General features: G+C 44.9%; 1 protein-coding gene and 1 long non-coding RNA gene across 8 annotated transcripts in view; one reads left to right on the top strand and one right to left on the bottom strand.

Moving 5' to 3' along the window:
* DGKD (diacylglycerol kinase delta) overlaps positions 1-21,826 on the bottom strand; it is a 123,952-nt gene that overhangs the window by 63,412 nt on the left and 38,714 nt on the right. The gene's annotated exons all lie outside the window — the stretch shown is intronic.
* LOC122241062 lies at positions 7,477-20,763 on the top strand. Its single transcript, XR_006221005.1, has 4 exons — positions 7,477-8,315; positions 8,401-8,594; positions 18,659-19,386; positions 19,494-20,763. It is a non-coding gene; the product is annotated as an uncharacterized LOC122241062 (long non-coding RNA).

The raw sequence follows: 21,826 nt of genomic DNA, 5'->3' as shown, positions 1-21,826 counted from the left end.
GAAAAAGGTCTCTTGGATAGAAAAACAAGAAGCATGAACCATGAAGAAAAAAACTGATGAATTCGATTTCACCAAAAAGAATGACTCTATTCTTCTAAAGATGCCATTAAAAAAAAAAAAAAAGGCAAGCCACAGATTGGGAACAACATTCATAACACATGTCACACAACTCAACAATAAGACAACCAATTCAATACAAAAATGGACAAATGATTCTACCATATACTTCACAAAAAATGACAAAATGTCAACAGACACATGAAAAGACGCGGGCGTTATCTGTCATCAGGGAAATGGAAATTAAAAGCACAGTAGGATAGCACACCGCTACCCGTCTATCAGGACATGTAAGATAAAAGACAAGTGCTGGTGAGGATGTGGAGAAGCTGGAACTCACATGCACTGCTGGCGAGAATCGCAAAGCCCAAGCACTTTGGAAAACAGTTGAGCGGTTCCTTAAAAAGTTAAACGTACACCTATTGTATACTAAATACCCGGCAATTCTACTAGGTATTTGCCAAGGTAAAAGAAAACATGTCCACACAAAGACTTGTATACAAATGTTCATGGCAGATTTACGTGCAATAGTTCAGAACTAGGAACTGCTCAAATGTCCACTGACACGTACACGGATCAACAAATTGTGGGAAAAGAACAAACTGTGGTTATACCCGATGTGGAAAATTTCAAAATGATTATACTGAGCCAAAGATGCCATAAAAAGGGGGACATACTTTCAACTTATAGTGAATTACTATTCAATTCAATTTACATGGGATTATTCAATTTATCTAGACTTCTTTAAAAAACGCAAAATAATCTTGAAGACAGAAAACAGACCCATGTCTGCCTGGGGAGGGGTGTAGACAAAGGATGGATCCCCAGGAAACCTTCAGGGGGATGGAACCATTCAGGGGATGGAAATGTTTGCTGCCCTGACTGGTGACCGTTTCAACAGGGGTGGGGCTGGGGGTGTGAACACCCTACAAGCCTTACACTTTAAATAGCGCAGTTCCTTGTACCGCAACGACACCTCAACTAAGTTATAAAAAGTACATCTGATGCACCGGAATAGTCTTTAAAGGACAGGGTGAACCTTTCTCCGAATGACTGAGGTGACCATATAGTTTTATCATCCAAGCCAGGAAATTTGTGCAAGTCAAAGTGAGTGCTAAAAATAATTAACGGGTGTTATCTCATCTACAACAGGGTGTGTGAGCTGGCAGTGCCCTGCACAAAACAGCGCTTACGGCTTTGGGAACAACAAATACCCAATCTATCCCTCGGTGTGATTAGATACTTGTTACATAAAGCAAACCGCAACGTTCACTCCTCAGAAGACAGCCAGAGCTGGCAACGGCCAGCGGGAAAGCAGTCACGGAAATGGTGCTGGTCTTCAGTGTCGCGCAGGACAGATGCCAAGGCTCCCGCCTCAAGGTCAGTGTCCCTCCGGCCCCATCAAGGACGGGGTGGGGCCCAACCCACTCCTAACTACTCCCCAAATGTGTTAATTACTCTGATCTACAATCTCTGGACTTTGGCAGCCAGGGACCATCAGGCAACGGCGGAGAGGGCACCTGACACGACCAGGTTGTTGCTGTTGTTGTTTTAAGTATATTTTGAGAAAGAGAGAGAGACAGCACAAGCAAGGAAGGAACAGAGACAGAGGGGGGAGGGAGAGAGAGAGAGAGGGAGTGAGAGAGAGAGAGAGACAGACAGACAGACAGAGAATCCCAAGCAGGCTCCGTGCTTTTAGCGCAGAGCCTGATACGGGGCTGGAACTCATGAAACCACAAAATCATGACCTAAGCCGAAGTGGGTCACTCAACTGACTGAGCCACCCAGGCACCCCATGAACCAGTTTTTCCAATGCAAGTCCAGCAGGGGACACCTGGCTGGCTGAGTCAGCAGAGCACAGGACTCTGGATCTCAGGGTCATGAGTTCCAGGTTGGGCATAGAGCCTACTTAAAAACTAAATTAAACGTAAACGTAAACGTAAATGTAAATGTAAATGTAAATGTAAATATAAATATAAATATAAATATAAATATATAAATGGTACAGAAGGGACAGCCAGTGAACAGCCCTGTGCAGGGGGTGCTCCCAGACTTCTGAGAACACCTCAACACTGGACTGAAGTCTCGAGGTTTAGCTGAACATCCTGCAGAGAACTGGGACAGCAGTTCCTACAGTCCTCCTCCTGACTAAAAAAAAGAAAAGCCGGGGGGTGGGGGTGGGGGTTGGGGATCATGCCTTTCATTCTTGAGTTTACATTTCAAAGCAGGTGCTTCAGCTGTGGAGAGGGAGGGATTATTGAGTCAATAAACCAAAGCCTCCCCACCACAGAGCAGGGAATTATCTTAATTTGATAACAAGTCATTTCAAGGAAATAAAAGGATCCTATTCACTACTCTACCTGCCCTGAAATACCAGGTTATCCTGGGACAGAAAAGTAGGGGTTTTTCTAAGAAAAAATATAATATCCTACAGAATGATTCCATTTTCCTAACTTTCAAGGGAAAAAAAAAAAAAAAAACAGGACTTGACTCAATCATATTCCTGGCACATGTACCAAAGAATACTGGGTAAAGGATGACTGAAATTATTACTTTCCTAGACACCCTAAGAAAAAACTCACGCACATCCACATACCTTCTCCAGTGTTTGTCTTCCCGAAAAACTAAATGTACTAGAGTCAAACTACAGTCTCTCAACTGTCCATTCTGGTTGTTTCCTCTATCACTTGTAAATAAGAACAATTAGAAGCATCAACAGCTCGCTCTCTCTCTCTCTCTCTCTCTCTCTCTCTCTGAAAATGGCTTACATTTCACAAACGCAACCCCTCCTGGACAACACCACACGGCCCAAACCAGTGAGAGTCCTCCTTCACCCCCACCTCTAAATACACCTAAGAGACCACCAGTGGCCCCGGCACTCACCACAAGGTTGTCAGGAAACAGTGTCCCCTCCCTCTGCCTGCTTGGAACAACTGTAAGACCTGAGTCTGAACCCCTGCCGTGGAGCACCTGGCTCTGAGGCTCCAGAGGCAGGCGCTGCCTACAGCAAAACCCCACACTTAGCAAACACACGCTACCAATTTGGCCCAACGCCTGCTTCTTCCTGCTTCTTGAATCTGAGAACACAGAGTGGCTTATGAAGCAGAGGATTTGCTGGATTCACTTCCTCCTGCAGCTGCTCACTCGGTCCCATTCCACCGCCCAAAGGGTGTTTTCACAATCACAGCCTTTAATTCGCTAAGCACCTACTATGTGCCGGGCACTTGCCCCACCAGCATACGTGAGTACTATGACAATGGGAGGACAAAGCGACAGGTGTTGAGAAGCGCAGCTCCCACAGCCGACGGCTGGCACAGCCAGGACGTGAGGTCAGCTCTCCTGGAGCCCTGTGCTTGAGCAGGAACCAGGGTGGGCTTGCTCGTGGCAGGGAGCCCAGGTGGCAGGCGCTGCGGTCCTAAATACGTGGGGCTTCCCATCTGGCACGTCTTCCAGCTTAAGAGGACACATGGGACACCCTCAACCCACGAGAACGACCCGCCCCACCCCAGCTCCAGGCCTGCAGTCACAGAAATTGGGAAGAGTTTTTCCATGAAGGAAATTTGCCAACTATATATATAGCTTTTCCTCTCTCCAAGCCAAAGTGACTGGCGTAGGGGTTTTGCCCAGGAAATATCCGAACTCCAAACAAGCTGAGAAGGAAAACTGATGTTGAAATCTGGATAAAGGTCATGGCTCCTCGGCAAAGGAGCAGCCCTGATCACCCCACAGGCTGACGTCGACTGGAAACAGCTGAGAAAGTCAGGTCCAGGGTTCCACCCTGTGCAGTTCTACTAGGGAACGTTCATTCATTCAACAAACACGAATGCCTAACAGACGAGATTTAAAACCACTAAAAATATTACTTAAAATCATTGCATAGCTTCTTTCTTACTTGAAGTTATTAGGCAATAACTACTAAAAACAGGAACCTTTTATTTCTCCTGTTTTTAGTAGTTATTGCTTGATAATTCTAAGGATAATAACTCTCCCAATACCTACTCTTCAGCAGCAGATGCTATTTTTTTAACACTCTCTGGACTCCATCTAAAATTCCTGTGTATCGGAAAAACTGCTGAGTGTGCAAGTTGAACCCGATTACCTTCTTACTATCACTGATGAGTGCCAGTGGAGATAGAAATCGGGAAACCCTCAGAGGGCACTTTTTTGCCAACCCAGTGACCTAGGAGAGGCTATCCCCATTTCACAGATGAGAAAATGGGAGTCACACAGCTAACAAAGAAGACCACCTTTATAACAGACTTCATAAAACCTCTGCATACCATTAAATATTTCAACAATAACAGGGTACCTGGCTGGCTCAGTCAGTAGCACATGTGAGTCTTGACCTCAGGGTCATGAGTTCAAGCCCCAAATCGTGCGTAGGGCCTACTCGACAATATTACTTGGGGAAAAGGAAGTCACAAATACAGACATGACAAATTACTCCTCTCTTTGCAGGGCACGGTTATCCTCACACGGTCACTTCAGGGCAATCATTAGGATGACACTAGGAGCAAAGCCCGCTGGATCAATCCCCATACCAGCAAGCCGTGCACTGTGGAAACATGACCAGGCAGAGGGGCACCACGATACCTTGGGGAAGCCAGGTGAGATTTCAATATGGCATTCTGCAGAAGCAGTCCTCTAAACACGTATACCCCACATGAGAATACAATTCCCAATTTATAGGAAATTACACTGAAATATGGCACATCTTTTTTGTGCCATGGACCCCTTGCGACAGTCTGGTGAAGCCTATGGACCCCTTCTCAGAATGTGTCTAAATACAAAAATTGAAACACTTAGGACTGCAATGGAAACCAATCTTAATAAAATGTAGTCATGTCCACAGACCCCTTGCAGGAATCTGAACGTAAGTTAAAAGCTGCTACCAGGCAACACACTTTCTTCTCTCTTCCCTCTCTCTTCTCTCTCGAAAGGAGATACGAGGGGTGCCTGGGTAACTCAGTCAGTTAGGCATCTGAGTTCTGCTCAGGTCGTGACCTCACAGGTCGTGACCTCACAGGTCGTGGGCTCTAGCCCCACAGCGGGCTGTCGGCAGGGAGCCCACGTGGGATTCTCTGAACACCCCCCCTCTTTGCCCCTCCTCCGCTCGTTCTCTCTCTCTCTCTCTCTCTCTCTCTCTCTCTCTCTTTCTCTCTCAAAATAAATAAACTTTAAAAGAGAGAGAGAGAGAGATAAAGGAGGACTGGCACTCTGGCACTGATCTTGAGCTAGGAGAACCAAATTCTGGAAGGACCCAGATGACTCTGTGGAACTGCCATACTGACCAAGGACTGCCTTCTTTTGCATGGAATAAAACTTTACATGTTCACATCATTCTTATTTTGGCATTTTTTCGTATAAGCAGATGAAGAAGGATGAATGATGGCCTCCAAAATGATATGTGCACATTCTATCCCCTGGAACCTGTGAACATCAGCTTATTTAGAATAAGGATCTTTGCAAATGTAATTAAGGATCCAGAGATGAAATCATCCTAGGTTATCTGACTGGGCCCTAAATCAGTGACAAGTGTTCTGAAAACAGACGAGAGAGGAATCAGGAAGCAGGGGACAGCCGTGTGGAGACAGGCAGAGACTGGAGGGATGTGGCCACAAGCCCAGGAGAGCCAGGGGCTGGGAGGGGCTGGCGTGGAGTCTCCCCTAGGCCTCGGGAGGAGGCACAGTCCCGCCACACCTCCATCTTGGATTTCTGACCTCTAGAAGGGTGACAGAATAAATCTCTGTCATTCTAGTCTGTCCTGGCAGCCCCAGGACACTAACAGTGCAGCCAAATCCTTTTCTAACAAATACATCTCTATGATTTTCTAAACATTAAATACTGGGAATTCAATATAAACTCCCTTTTATGCATGCAGTATTATATATGGCACGATGCAGAAGTGGCCCTCTAAGCATGAATATCCTACACCTAATTCTCATCCAGTTCATACTGAAAACCTTCTTTATTGTCCATCCCCATTATCTGGCCAATCCATTTTCCTGAAATTTAAAAATAAATTTAAATTTATTTAGTAGGGCCTTCTCCTTCCCTTTACTCTGTTCTCACATGATGCCAACAGGCACTGGCGTCTCGCTTCCAGCCCTCTGCCCGTGCCCCCTCCGCTCCCTCTCACACCCCTGCCCCTCATGCCAGCGTGCACTCACTCATCCTCTGCCCTTCTCCAGCCCACCCTTCTGCTCTCGCTTCTTCCTCGGCCAGCTCAGCTCGGTCACTTCCACCCAGGTCCCCTGAACTGCCCGCTTCCTCATCATCAACCCAGCCTTGCCTCTATTCCTTTATCACAGGCACGTGACACGCTCACCAGAGATTCTGGGGAATCAGGACACAGTACAGACCCAACCATGATCCATCTGAAATGAGGTAGACAGAAGCCGAGGAAGCTGTAAACCAGAACCAAGCCCGAATCAAATAGATCAGGCAACAAAAAGGACACAAGACAGAGCGAAGGCTGCCCTCTCAAGGAGAACCGCACCCTCTCTCGGGCAGGGGGCTCAGCACAGGGGCTGCTCTGCGAGGGAGACCACACTCATTTTCCCAAACGTCCCTCCTGCGGCCTACGATGCTTGTTCTAGCCATAGCATCTGCACGAACACCTGAACACATTCTGAGCCCCCAGTGCTACAGAGTGAGGAAATAGAGTTTAAATGATCAACTTTGCCACATCTACAGATGAAATGTCTCCACCCACACAAGTGATCGTTATAGACCCATGATGTGGAAGGGCTTACGATGAAAATGTAAAGTTACACACATACTGCTCTGCGTATAACATGGGAAAAGCAGCATACGCCCCCGGCATAAGCCTGAAGGGACTCGGAGAAAGAGAAGAGCTGCTGAACTGTGACCTTTCCTCCCCTCACTTTAAATCTCCTCTAGAACCATTATTGTGATGTAAGCACTCTGCACAATAAGGGGGTAAGCTGCCTGCACGGGCTCCGGTCCCGGGACGCTCCTGGGGCCCGCCCCCCAGCCCACTCACTCGCCCCTTCTCAGTGGCCAGTCCAGCCCCCGGGCCCACAGAGATCTGCCCCACGCTCGCACTGTGTTCTGCCCCTTCTGCTGTTACACCTGTCACAGGACACTATAATCACTTCTTTTCACGTCTAACAGGCTGTGAGAAGTCCCTGAGTGCAGGGGACATGTTTATCCATGTCCGTCTGCCCCCAGGCACTGGGCAGAGAGAGTACCTCCACGCTGGATGCTTGAAAGAAGGAAAAACAAGTCTGTCCAAAACCTGCGTCTTTTCCAATTGGTTTCTGTTTGTTTTCAGAAATCAGAATGCCAAGGTACAGCCGTAGTGTTGTCAAATTGTTGCTGGGCTCTCCAGGGGTAGATAAGAAGTTTTCTCACACACACACACACACACACACACACACACACACAAATGGACACCACCCAGAAACACACATGGACATACATACATGAGCGTGCGCACACACACACACACACACTCACACACACACAGAAAAAGGAGCCGGGCCCAACCCATGGCTGCTCATCAGAATCCAAAGACGCACAGCTCCCAGCAAGCTCTTGGCCCAGTACGAAGGGCATTTGTAAGAGGGTAACAGCAACCCACAGCATAGTCCACTGCGATGAACGAACCATTCAATCTCCTCTCTGAAGAGAAAGAAGCAACAAAGCCTCCTTCCTGGCTCACGCTCACCGGCACAGAGCCCATGTGCATCCTGCACAGGGAACAGCGAGCTTCAAAGAGAAGTCCTGGCCTCAAGTCAAGACCTAAGAAAGTGTGACCAAGTGCACAGATTACTAAGGAGCCTGTGCGCATCTGGCATCACAAGAGTGTGAGTCCCAAACGTGGCTGCACTGCAAAATCATGGAAGGCACCTAAAAGTCACCCACTTACAAATCGGCATCAGAACCTCTGGGGATGGTGCCAATATTTTTTTCCCAAAGGGTGCTCAGGCACAGCCAAGTTTGGGAACTGCTGCCCTGAGTAAGCAGAAGGTGGCAACATGTTACCTTCTGACCACGGCATGAACAGGAAGACCTCCCAGAAGAGACAGTTGTCACCCTTCCTTTGAGGAATGGATAGGTCTGTAGAGGGAACTTCAGCAAAGGGCCCCCATACTGAGGAGCCCCACCAAGACCAGGGTGACCTGTGCACAGGGTACTGGTTCCCTACAAAAAGCAGGTCAGCTGGAGCAGGTCCGTGGCGAGGCGAGAGGCTGGGACAGCTGGGGAGCACCACGTCCCATGGACTGGAGGAGGTAAGAACTGAGGTGGCCCTTGATGATTTACACTGCTTTTAGAAATGGGCAGAATGTGACTCTTTTTAATGGTTTTATATTTCAGGCATATTCCAGTCAAACTTGTCTTTCCTCTTCAAGGTCCAACTCAAGTGCGGTCGATGCCAGGACCCCAGGGATAAGAGTAAAACAGCCCGACTGCTTTTAGGTCCAGTGAAGTCTAGAATAATCCACAGTGATTTTAATTAGAAGCTATTATTCAGCAAACAGAGAAAGTATGAAACATTTCACTTAAGAAATGTAAGTAACTCAAACTAAAAGAAAAAGGTCTAGTTAAGTACCAAAGGGTATCATAAATCAATTTGGTCCACTGCTTTCAACTACCCACTGAACAGATAGGCAGTGAGTGCCTATAATCATAACGTTAACAACAGCCAACACTTACGTCATGTCTACATTTTATCAGCTCATTCAATCCTCACAGCGACCCCATAAGTATGTACTATTATTATCCCATTTCTCAGATGAGGAAGCTGAGGCTCAGAGTTGTTCAGTGACTTGCCCAGGGCCACTCAGCTAGTGAGCTGAGATTCATGACCTGGCTTCCCAGTCCTTGTCTCTGAGCCCTGCTGCTTCAGCACAAGGTCCCACGCTGGGTACTTTCAGCAGTGAAAAAAAGAATATAACCTAGTTCTACTGTCTAGGTTCTTACACTTGAGGAAATACAGATCCCAGACATTCAAAAACAGAGTCCCTGATTCCTCTGGGAAAACCAGAACATGGAACACCACATAGCACATCATTTTCCCCAAAAATGAAGTAAAGGGTAACCGAACCTGTTACAGCCTGAGTCCCTAACACACAAGCTGCGTAACTTATAAAGCACCGTCCTTTCCTTGGGCTCCTGTTCCCCCACAGCGCTGGCTTTCTCGGTCCCTGCTGACGGCAGCTTCCGTCCCCGCCCTCTGGCTGTTCGGGGGGACCCAGAGCCCCACCGAGGGAGGGTGCCGTGGGCACCCCCACCCACCAGCCTGGGGAACGGGACGTGCACCTGGACAAGACCAGAGCTGGCTGCTGGTCCCAGGGCCAAGGTATCGTCCAACACCAGCACCACAGCCCAAGAGGTTCGAGGCGGGGGGTCAGGCCTCAAGCTCGTGATGCTGGGACAGCAGATGACCTCCCCGACAGAGGTAAAGGGCTCCAGAGTGCGGAATGAACTTCCAGAGAGCCACCGTCCTCTCCCAGGCAATGCGGGTGCAAATGCCTCGCAATCCCCGTGGGCCCTGGGCTCCCTGCCATCCAAGGGACACGGGCCAGTACTCGGCCTGCACCCGCCTGCAGTCAGCCCTCAACCTGCTTCCCGCTGTCCATCAGCAGCATCTGTGTCACCCTCCGATGACGAGTCCCTCGGTCCTACTTAGCTTAGAAAACCTTCACTAAATTCACCTCGGCTCATTCTACCTCCCTCAAAAGGGACAGAGCCTCTGACACCAGCAACCATGAAGTCAGCCTCTGAGGTGAAATTTCCAGAACTGGAGGGGTCAGTGATGCACCCCTAGTAAAGGGAGGGCGTCCACAGCCACCTGAGTCTGGCCCTGCACACATGTACCGTGGGGCCTCGTGCAGAGCTGCTTTCTGGGAAAGCAGCAATTACCAACTGCTCAAAATCCCATTTTTCCTCACCACCCTACTGAATTCCCAAGTCATGCAAGACAAGGAACAGCATGGTACCAACGAGAAGGGCCTAGCCAAAGCGCCTGCAACCCTGCTCTCCATCCGGCCCCTCCTCTCCACAGTAGCTCCATCGAGGCTTCCACACGTCCCACTGGGCCACAGCAAGGCCACGCGTCTGACCTCTGACATCCATGCTGACCTCCTCTTCCTGCAAGACCTCGTCTTCGGCAGCAGCCAGACTTGTAACAAAAACAGTCACCAACCCCGGCTTTCAAAACCTTAACGGCTTCCCAGTACCCATGACAAAAAAGTCCAAACTCCGCACGGCGTGGAAAGCACTTCACCTCTGACCTCTGCCCATCTCGCCGCCCTCACACGCTCTGCCCTCTCTGGCGGGAACCACTTCTACCCCCGGACACTCGCATTGCTGGCCAGGGCTCCCTCTCAGCCTCAGGCCTCCAAGACTCTCGCCCCTGACACCTGCCCCCCACCGCAGCCCCGAGCTGGTTCCTCCCCGGCCCGCTGCGCCCACGGGACCACACACCACGTGAGGGCAGACCTGCCCTGCCGCCCGGAGTGCGCACTGGAAGCGTTCTGCTGGTGAGATCAGCCAGAGGAACGGGGCGCGGCCCAAGTCATCCTGGAGTCAGTGGCAATCAAGTCACCCTTCAAGCAGTACTGTGTGGGGGCTCTCAGGTACAGCAGTGAGCAAAACTAAACCCTTGCTCTCACGCAGGAGATGCTACAGCCCTGTGACAAGCAGACCCAAATGGACTCAGAGGAGGGGCTCTGAGGGTCGGGGATGGGGGGGGGGGGGGCAGGGGGAATGGAGCTGTGCCACACCCCACTACTTGGACTTGTTTTTGCTGCATTTTGACACTTCAAGTAACATTAAAGGCGGTGATGACATTTCATCGAATCTTTATTAAAATAGGACGAAGCTTTAAATGATGAAAACACTCACTTGCAAAATAAGTAAGAGCACTAAACTCTGATGGCCCTGCTCCTCCTCGCACACTCTACAGCTCTATGCCGCTCCGGGAAGGTCATAAAAGAAGCCAGTGCGGGACTGGAAGACAAAATCACCACCGAAAACTCAAAGATAAAGAGATCAGGCAAGGGGGAAATCCAAATCAATGAAAACATTTGGAAGCCCAAGAGAAAATGGAAAATCTTTCCCGAAGCAGAAAATGACATTAAACAGAAAGAATTTTTAGAATCTCTCTCTATCTGGGTGCCTGGGTGGCTCAGTTAAGCGTCTTGATTTTAGCTCATGTCATGATCTCTGGGTCGTGAAATTGAGCCCCACATCGGGCTCCGCGCTAAGCGTGGAGCCTGCTTAAGATTCTCTCGCTCTCCCTCTCCCTCCTCCCCAACTTGTGCTTTCTCTCAAAATAAAGAAATTAATTAAAAAAAAAAAAAAAAAAAAACCTCTCTATCAAATGAGAATTGGCCTGGAGATAAAAACAAGGTAAAAAGAACATGAAAGCTATGCTGGATGGGGGTAAAAATCATAAGGAAAGGCAATAGGAAACAAAATTAAAACTTTCCTAAATAGAATCTGGGAAAGTCAACAAATTTAAATAATGCAGGAGAACTCGACAGACACGGAGATACAGAACCCTCCTGGACAAAACCTGACAGCTTCATCCGCCTCCACAGGGTTGTGCCGATGGCACCACCTGTCCAGTGCCCGCCCTCCGTCCCCCTCCACTCAGAACCGGCAGCAGGTGGTCTCCCGCCGCCTCCTACATACCCTCTGCCCTCTCCCTTCCTCCTCCAGGTCACCCTCCACACTGCAACCAGTGTATAACATTCTCACACTGCAAGTCTGGGAAATTCACCAAACGGAACGATTCAATGGTATTACCTGGTGAAGGACGAAGCCTGGAGCCCTCCCCCTGGTCTCTCTCTCCCCCTCAGGCCTCAGCAGCCACACAGCCCTTCTTCCGCTTCTTCACACAGGCTGTGCCGTGTCCTCCATCACGAGGCCTTTGCACGCACTGGGCCCCCGACCTGCCCCATGCTAGGGTGCCTACAGGCACACACACCTGCACACACTTCCTTCAGCTGATTTACCACTAACCAGTCTTCACATCTCAAGGAAAATATCACCTCTTCAGGGGCAGTCCCCCAACTCCACCCCAGTACCACTGGGGGGGGGGGGTCCTCACTATGCAGCCTTCCTTCCCTACCACCTGTTTCAGCTGTCACCTCTTCCTGCGTGCTGCCCTGAGGCCCCAGGAGGACACGAGGTTGACGAAGAGCCCCTCTTTTCTGCTCACCAATGAAACTCCACCACTGAGAATGGTGCTCCGCCCTGGGCAGGCCCTCAATAGACATATTCTGAACCAATAAATGAGCTAACAACAAAGTTCCCGAAGAACAAGACAAAGCACATGAACCAGAACTATACAGAAAATAAAAGGAAAAAAAGATCTTTGCGAAAGTTGGAAAACCAAAAGCAAGTCTGGAAGACAGAAGATTTACTATATACCAGACAAACTAGTAAGCAAAATCCAACAGCACAGAAGAGAAAAAGAATCCCACAAGATTTCAAGCAGAAATGTACAAATATCCTCGACGATAACGACAACAGCAAGGCTAGCTTCAGATGCCTCCCCTCCAACACCAGGATCAGAAAACATGATGTCGTTGGAATTATCTAATAAAAAAAAAAAAAAAGGGGGCGCCTGGGTGGCTCAGTCGGTTAAGCGGTTAAGCGTCCGACTTCGGCTCAGGTCACGATCTCACTGTCCGTGAGTTCGAGCCCCGCGTCGGGCTCTGTGCTTACTGCTCAGAACCTGGAGCCTGTTTCAGATTCTGTGTCTCCCTCTCTCTCTGACCCTCCCCCATTCATGCTCTGTCTCTCCCTGTCTCAAAAATAAATAAAACGTTAAAAAAAAAATTAAAAAAAAAAAACAAAAAAACATATTTTGTTTCCTTTGTGGAAAGCAGAACATTCTACATTATTTTTCTTTGTTCTTTGGTGCCTTCTCATTTTCATTAGTGTAATACAAACAACAGTTGGTGAAAGAAAGCACTGAGAAGCGTGTTCTATGTGACTAAACACCCTGTCAGTTACAAAGGTTGACCAGAAAAGGACATCACCAATTGGGCTGGCTATAAGCAGATACAGCATAAGAAAATCTGTGAATTATAAATGTATTTTTTAAAGGAATTTTTAAACTCAAATCATTAACAAATATCAACAGTGCACACACCACTCACAAAAATGCCAAACAGAAGAGAGGTACCAAGGAAGCATCCAATCAAGAAAGCACAACACTCAGCCACCAAACACAGGAGTCCGAAGTGCACAAATCCTGACAAGTAGAAAATGTCTAAAGTTCACTATTACAGGCAAAGAGCTCCAGACTGAAGTAAAACGACTTCTAACAACATGCTGCTTACAAGAATTACAATCTAAAATAACAAGGAAAAACTGAAGCTAGAAGTGAGGGTGGGAGAGGGAAGTACGCATTATTAAATTCTGAACAAAAAAAGATGGCAATGTTAGCATCAGAGTACAGTGAGTGGTAAGAACTATTCAGTGTGAACAAGACGGTACCTTATTGACAAATGGCTACTCAGTAATGGTGGTATTAACATCCACGTGCTTTTTTTTTTTAAAGAGCTTCAAAAATGATGAAGGTGAAACATGTTGCAAATGTAAGAATAAAATGACAAATATAATTGTCCTGAAATAGAGTAATTCTTCATCAGTCTATGGAAGATCAGGTAAATTAAAAACAGGATCATAAGAAGACCTAAACAACAAATTTCATAAATGATGACAAAGACCAAACATTACTCCCTTTGGTAAATACATCATCCTTCAAGTAAATGGTATCTCACGTTTTATAATCGGTGATCTTAATGCAGACACCTATAAATATCACTGAGTGACAAGATGCAGAAAAAATTAAACTAGTGAAAACTGCAGATTCACTCATAAGTGGAAGAGGCTGAGAGGCTAAACAGAGCTTCTGGTAATACCATAGGACTGGTGGGAAAAACACAAATTCAGAGCCCAATAGAGAACGAATACCTCAAATTTACAGAGGAGACTCCTGAAGGAGTATCCCATAAGGAGTGCAAAGAGACCAGCCAATGGAAGAAATAAAGCCCACATTCAAATCAGCTCTATCACAAACTGGATTTAAGATAATCTGCTGCTACCCTGCTTACCTAACTAGAAGCAAAAGTAAATGCTCTCTAAGGGAAGACAGCATCACCTGAGCATAAAATTATCTTGACAGTTTCCAACCATATTTGTCAACCAAAATTAACAGGCATGCAAGAAAAAAAGACTAAAGGAACAAAAGCCAACAGAAAGGCCAGACAATAGAAAAAGACCCATAAAAGAACCAGATATTTGAGTTTTCAGACATAGCATATTAACATAAATATGCTTAATACAGGGACTGTGGCAGGCAACTAGAAATCTTTTTTAAAAAATCAAATGAAAATTCTCAAGCTGAAAGACAAAAGAACTGAAATGGATTTTTTTAAGTTCGTTTATTTATTTTTGAGAGAGAGACAGAGAAAGCAAGGGAGGGGCAGAGGGAGAGAGAGAGAGAGAGAGAGAGAGAGAGAGAGAGGGAGGAATCCCAAGCAGACTCTGTGCAGACAGCACAGAGCCCAGTGTGGGGCTCAAACCCACGAACTGTGAGATCATGACCTGAGCCAAAAACAAGAGTTGGACTCTTAACCAACTGAGCCACCCAGGTGCCCCCTGAAATGGATTTAATAACAAACAAGAAAGACCTGAAGAACATCAAAAGACAATAATGATAATAAAACACCCCGAGAGAAAAGAATAGAAAATACTCTTTTTAAAGAATACAAAAAACAAATGGAAGAGAGTGAAAAGATCTAACACACAAGCCCCAGGATAAGAGGAAAAAATGAATGGGTAGAAGCAACACCTGAAGAAATAATAACCAAGACTTTGCCCAAACTGACAATAAAAGGAATCTAAATCCAAAGATTTCAGAAGTGCTAGGAATACTAAGCAAGATAAATACAAAGAGCTGTGCCTGGAAAAATCGTAAAAAAAACATAATAAAATTTTTAAAGTAGTAGGAAGAATATACTACTCCATCCAAGGAGCAACAATGAGTTGCTAATGAGTTTCTAACAGAAATAATGGAAGCTAAAATACAAGGACTTTTTTTTTTAATGTAAGCTATCTGTGCCACGTGGGGCTAAAACTCATGACCCTGAGACCGAGAGTCGCACGCTCCATCAACTGAGCCAGCCAGGCACCCCTACAATGACATTTCTAGATTGCTCTAAGAAAATAACTGCCACGCTAGAATTGTGTAACAAGCAAAAACATCCTTCAAAAAGGTGAAATAAAGGTATTTCAAACAAAAAGAGAAACCTATACTAAAGAAATACTGAAGGGAGTTTTTCCACACAGAAGGAATATTACCACAAATGGATCACAGAAATACAAAAAGAAATGAAAAGCAACAGAAAGGTTAAATATCCATTATAAATCTAAATGAAGGTCCTATGAGGCTTCAAATATTTATAAAATTAAAGAAACCAGCAGAAAGGCTAGAGGATAGTACAGAGATGGTTGTTTTTTATTTAAGTACCACAACTTAATTGTAATTTCAATTATGATTTCAGTAGCAATGAAGAGTATAGAGAGTGTAAAGGCTCTAGGGTCCTTGCGTTATCTGGGAAGCACTAGAAGTATACTTCTTTATTTAGTACTTTAGTACTCTTATTAGAATTTAATTAAAGTCAAGGATGTATTTTGTAATCTGTAAAATATACACTAAAATAACGTATACACTTGTTTTTAATGTTTGTTTATTTTTGAGAAAGAGAGACAGAGCATGAGCAGGGGAGGGGCAAAGAGAGAGGGAGATACAGGATCTGAAGCAGGCTCCAGGCTCCAAGCTGTCAGCGCAGAGCCCAATGAGGGGCTCAAACCCACGAACCGTGAGATCATGACCTGAGCCAAAGTCAGACGCTCAACTAACTGAGCCACCCAAATACCCCTAAAATAATGCATACAAAACAAGCCATAACAGGGGCACCTGGATGGCCCAGTCGGTTAAGTGTCCAACTTCGGCTCAGGTCATGATCTCACGGTTTGTGTGTTTGAGCCCCACATCCGCTGGCTCTGTGCTGACAGCTTAGAGCCTGGAGCCTGCTTTGGATTCTGTGTCTCCCTCCTTCTCTGCCCCTCCCCTGCTTGCACTCTGTCTCTCTCTCCTTCAAAAATAAACAAACATTAAAAAAAAAAAATTAAAAAAAATTAAAGAACAGAATCTTTAAAAAAAAAAAAGCTATAACAGAAGGTTAAAAGAAATAATTAATCCATTTAAGAAAGGAAGAAATGTGTGAAAAAATATAAAAAGACATAAAGAATATGTTAGATTTATACCCAAATACAAGAGTATCTAAACTAATCACAGATTAAAAATAATCCAACCCAACTGAAAATATAATCCCATTAAATAATACAATGGTTAATTTTAAAAACCACAAAACCATATGTTGCTTACAAGAGATACACCCTATATATAAACAAAAAGGCTTGAAAGCAAAAGAATCGAAAATTATGTACCATTACTCAAAATGATTACCAACCACAAAAAAGCTATTGCAGCTATAGTAACATCAAAGTAAACTTTAAGGCAAAAAAATATGAAGAGAACAGAAGGTTATTTCATAAAAGGCTCAATCTAGTAAGAATATAAAATAACCCTAAATCTATATGCACTTAAACATAACCCTCTACATATATAAAGCAGGACTAGCAGAATGAAAACAAAAACCAGGTAAGTACAAAATCACAGGAGGTTTTAATCAATCTTAATAATTAATAGGAAAAGTGGAAAAACAAATCAGTAGGTTATAAAATATTTGAGAAAAATAACTAAACCTTTGTCCTAATCAACTGCATACAGGAACTACTGAATCTGAGTTACAGTCAAATGCACATGGAACATTTATGAAAACTTGTAGCTGATAAAAAGTCTCATCAATTTCAAAGGTTTAAAATCACAAAGTATATTCTCTGATCATAGTAAAATTAAGCTAGAAATCAATAACAATACAACAAGAAAAATCCCCCAAGTGCCATGATATTAGGAAATGTACAGATCACAAAAGATAGAAAATAATATACATTATGAGTCCCATTTATATCAAATATCTAAAACCATCAAAACTAACCTACAGTATTGGATGGTCAGGATAGTGTTTACATTTGGAGAGGGGAGGGTAACCATGACTGTGAGAGATCATGAGCGGAGCCTCTCTGGGCCTGGATATGTTCTATCACTCAATCTGAGTGGTCATTACACATCAAGCTTGCACTTATATTCATGTATTTTTTCGTAGGCAAGTCATTTTTCCATTTAAAAACTTATCTGAAATATATAGTTTCAGTAAAGTGGAAATTCTGCATTGATAAACTCCTTTGGAAAGTTATAGTAGTAAAAATACACCTTCAGCATAAATCTGTAATTTTATGATCATAAAGCTGAAAATAATTTTAAAACATGTTAGAAAATGAGAAGGAAAGAAGCATGAAGGTAAATGAGAATTTTTACCTGGTAACTTCAGCCCCACCATTACTAGATGAAATCTACTTTAAAAGAAAAAAAAAAAAAAAAGACAGGGGTACCTGGGTGGCTCAGTCAGTTAAGCATCCAACTTCAGCTCAGGTGGTGATCTCATGGTTCATGAGTTCGAGCCCTGTGTCGGGCTCTGCGCTGACAGCTCAGAGCCTGGAGCCTGCTTCCAATACTGTGTCTCCCTCTCTCTCTGCCCTTCCCCCATGCTCACTCACTCGCTCTCAAAAATAAAAAAGACAAAGCACTAAAACTATCACAACCAGTGAGGGCAAATTTAGATAGAGAAAGCCAATGAATAAGGTAATTTGAACCCTAAAAATACAGTGTCTAACTATCTGAAAGCCCATGAAAAAAACTAATTCATAAAGAGAGAAATTCAAATAGCCAATGTTCAACCTCACTTTGATAGTTGAAGAAACAAATCAAAACAAATTACCCTTTTTATTTGAGAGAAAGAGAGAACGTGAGCAGGGTAGAGGGGCAGGGGGAGAGAGAGAATCTCAAGCAGGCTCCACATTCCGCGTGGAGCCAGATGCAAGGCTCAATCCCACAACCCTGGGACCATGACCTGAGCTGAAATCAACAGTTGGACGCTCAACTGACTTGAGTCACCCAGGTACCCCAACAAATTACCATTTTTAAACTATCAAAATGGCAAAGATATCCTAGAATGTTAAAACATGGTGTTTGTAAAAGGATTTAAAAAAAGAACTTTTAGGGCGCCTGGGTGGCTTAGTCAGTTAAGCATCCCACTTAAGCTCAGGTCATGATCTCACAGTTTGTGGGTTCAAGCCCCACATCGGGCTCTGTGCTGACAATGCAGAGCCTGCTCAGGATTCTCTCTCTCCTCTCTCTCTCTGCCCCTCCCCTGCTAGAGCATGTGCACATGTTCTCTCTCTCTCTCTCTCTCTCTCTCTCTCTCTCTCTAAAAATAAATCAACTTAAGAAAAAAAGAACTTTCATGAAGTCCCATTGATATAAGTTCTAAGGGCAAGTTGGCAATGAGATATGAAAAGCCTCTAAGTTTTCAGAGATTAGTATTAACATGTTTAATCATCAGAAACATATAATTTCACATTACAGAGGCTGGCACCTAAAGCTGGCAAATTCCCTTCTTCTCTTCATGCCACTTTTTTGGCCTTGTGAGGGGGCGGCCCCACCTGAAGGTGAGAAGGCAGAAGACATCGTGAGCTCTACTCCCCATCTTCTGGAAGCTCCCGCTGCCGCCACGCCACCAAGGAAGAATCTGAAGGCAATCTCTACGTCTCCAGCCTCACCCCAGCCTCACACTGTTCTTAAAGAACAGGACGACAAGCAGACCCCCTCTAGTTACATGAGCCTCGTTTGTGACACCTCCTCCATGCAGCCTGTCTAAAATCTCTCCCCTCCCCACATACCTTCCCCCATGTCCCTTGGCAGTCTCTTGTCCTATGGGCCCTCATTTCTTATAACGTTATAGCTCTCTGGCCATCCGGGGGAGAAATAAAAATGGAGCCTTTTGTACTGTGGAGTAAATGTACTCATGCTTCTCAGCTACCAAAGGTTTCCAAGTGCAGCAGCTTTCACGGACTGATTGTAGCAGGCAGGCAATTTAGTAGACATTGTGCAATTGGGGAATTACTCCAGGAATAGCTGGAAAACCAAACGAGATGTCCCAGGAAACGCAGCAGCTTCTGGACAAATGCATTCGTCCTGCACTTGCTCCTGGCGCACGTGTGCCAAGCACTGGCCAAGTCCACGGCCGGGCCCTGCCTTTCGGGAGGGCCGACTTCAGACAGACCCACACGGGGACTCGGGCAGTTTGCTGTATGGTAAGTACCAGGTTCGGGGTGCGGACGAGAAATACTGCAGGGGTGGCTGAGGGGGAAGATCACCAAGTGTGAATTTTAAGCCGAGAAAATACTTCTATTGCTCACAGCTCCAGAACTGCCGGACTCTCTACGGAAGCATGACCGGCGGGAAGCGGGCCGTGAACTCGCCCCGTGTATCTCCATGTTCCATACGCCGTCATGGATCACTCATGGGATGAGCTTGCCTACCTACGCATGTTTCTGGGTAACCTCAGTATTAATCTTTCTCTTGTCCCCTCTCAGTACATCCTCAGGTGAAAACGCAGTTTTTAAAGCACTAACGAAATCAAAAATAAATGTGAGAGAATCGGTGCCTCGTCCCTGAAAGCTGGGAATCGTCCGTGACTACCTGACAGAGATGTGGTTCCAGAGGTTTCTCCAACACAGACTGCCTCCACATCTGCAAGTCCAGTGTGGGCACTCTGCACACATTTCCCATAGAGACAACATACAAATCAGGGTTCACTGTCGGAGCAGGCTGACAGAGCTCCGAATTAACTCACATGGTACCAAAAGCATAGTGCCATCCTATTTTTTCCATATTTTTACTGAGATATAATTCCCACACAGTTCACCCTTTTAAAGTGTACAACTTAGTGGCTTTTAGCATACTCCCAAAGTTGGGCAACTATCACCTGTATCTAATTTTAGAACCTTTTGTCACCCCCTGAAAAAAGCCTGTACCTCCAGCAACCGTCCCTCCCTCCTCCACAGGCCCCCGCCCCCACCACTCAGCTACTTTCTGTCTCTACAGATTTGCCTACTGTGGCATTTCATATAAATGGAATCATCAAATATGTGGCCTTTTGTGTCTGGCTTCTTTCATTTAGCTAACGTGTCCAAGGCTCATATGAGTCGTGACATGTATCACCCATTTTTCAGAGGCCTTTTAACAGCTCCTACTTTGTACCTCAAATGGAATTCCATTTCCAAGAATTTAAAGAAATAATCGGAAATGCACCAAAGGATCTGTGTCCAAGTGCATATCACAATATTACTTACGATAGGAAAATACGTTCAATATAGGGACTGGTTAAATTTAACACACATATACGCTGAAATACTATGCAACATTAATACACAAGATTTTAGAGGATACTACAAGTGAAAAGGCTCACTGTTAACTAAAGAAAGAAGGTTAAAAAACCATATTTTATAAAATGTATTTGGTGGGAATGACATCGGCCGAAATTATTACCAGTTATCTTTGGGTAATAGGAATATGGATTGTTTTAAATTTCCTATTTACATTTACATACTTGAAAATTTTCTTCAATAACTGGATCAGAAAAGTGTTTTGTCTTTTTATTTTAAATTTTTTTTAATGTTTATTTTTGAGAGAGAGAGAGAGACAGAGTGTGAGCAGGGGAGAGGCAGAGAAGGAGGGAGACACAGAATCCAAAGCAGGCTCCAGGCTCTGAACTGTCAGCACGGAGCCTGACACAGGGCTCAAACCCACGAACCAGGAGATCATGATCTGAGTCGAAGCTGGATGCTTAACCGACTGAGCCACCCAAGCACCCCTGAAAAGTATTTTGTCTTTAATCACACTCTTCTACTGGGAGAGAAAACAACCTTCAGAATGTGAACAGAAAGGCACTCAGAGTTCAATTAAGAGTCCCTCATGTTTTCATCACATAGACAATTTCATTGTGTATATAATTATATACATACACACACACATAATGAAAATGAGAATAAGCTAATCAGTGGGTTGTTTTTAAAAGTTGTGAAAAGCAGAAAAGAGACAATGAATATAAATGCAGAAACTCAATTAGGTGCCAGAAAAAATGGAACTGATCAATAATCCAAGAACTGGTTCCCATATAAAACAACAAAAGTGATGGAGTTTAAGAAATCTGACAAGAAAAACAAAAGCTAAACAAATGAAATTAGAAATGCAAAAGGGATATAACCAGACACACTGATGCTTCAAGTGCAAATAATATATGCCACTGAATTTGAAGGTGCAGGATAAGTGGGAAAGTAAAATACAAAAATGAAGTCAAGCAGTAAAAAAGCTCCAATCATCAGGAAGCAAAAACAAACCTTTTCACAGCCTTACCTCCCTGAAGAGTCCTTATGACCGAGAATTTAAAGTAATTTCTCTCAGCTGTTCAAGAAACCATCAATTCTAAAGCCATATAAAGTGTTCCAGAACACATAAAGTTATGGAAAGTTACTAAATTAATTTTATGGGGCTAGTCTAACTCTGAGATCAAAACAGCAAAGGCTACCTACCTCCTACTCCAGAGGAAATGTCCATCCATACACATTAGATAGGAAAAGCCTAAACAAAACGAGGTTGTAAAATCTAACATGGCCAAGACCAACTTATTATTAGGAAGTGTGTAAATACCTAAAACCAACATGATCAACTAAATTAATGCTCAAAACACCC

Source organism: Panthera tigris, chromosome C1 (genome assembly GCF_018350195.1).
Source record: "Panthera tigris isolate Pti1 chromosome C1, P.tigris_Pti1_mat1.1, whole genome shotgun sequence".
Lineage (NCBI taxonomy): Eukaryota > Metazoa > Chordata > Mammalia > Carnivora > Felidae > Panthera > Panthera tigris.
The sequence above is the reverse complement of the archived record's forward strand: the minus strand, read 5'-3'. Positions and strand labels throughout refer to the sequence as shown.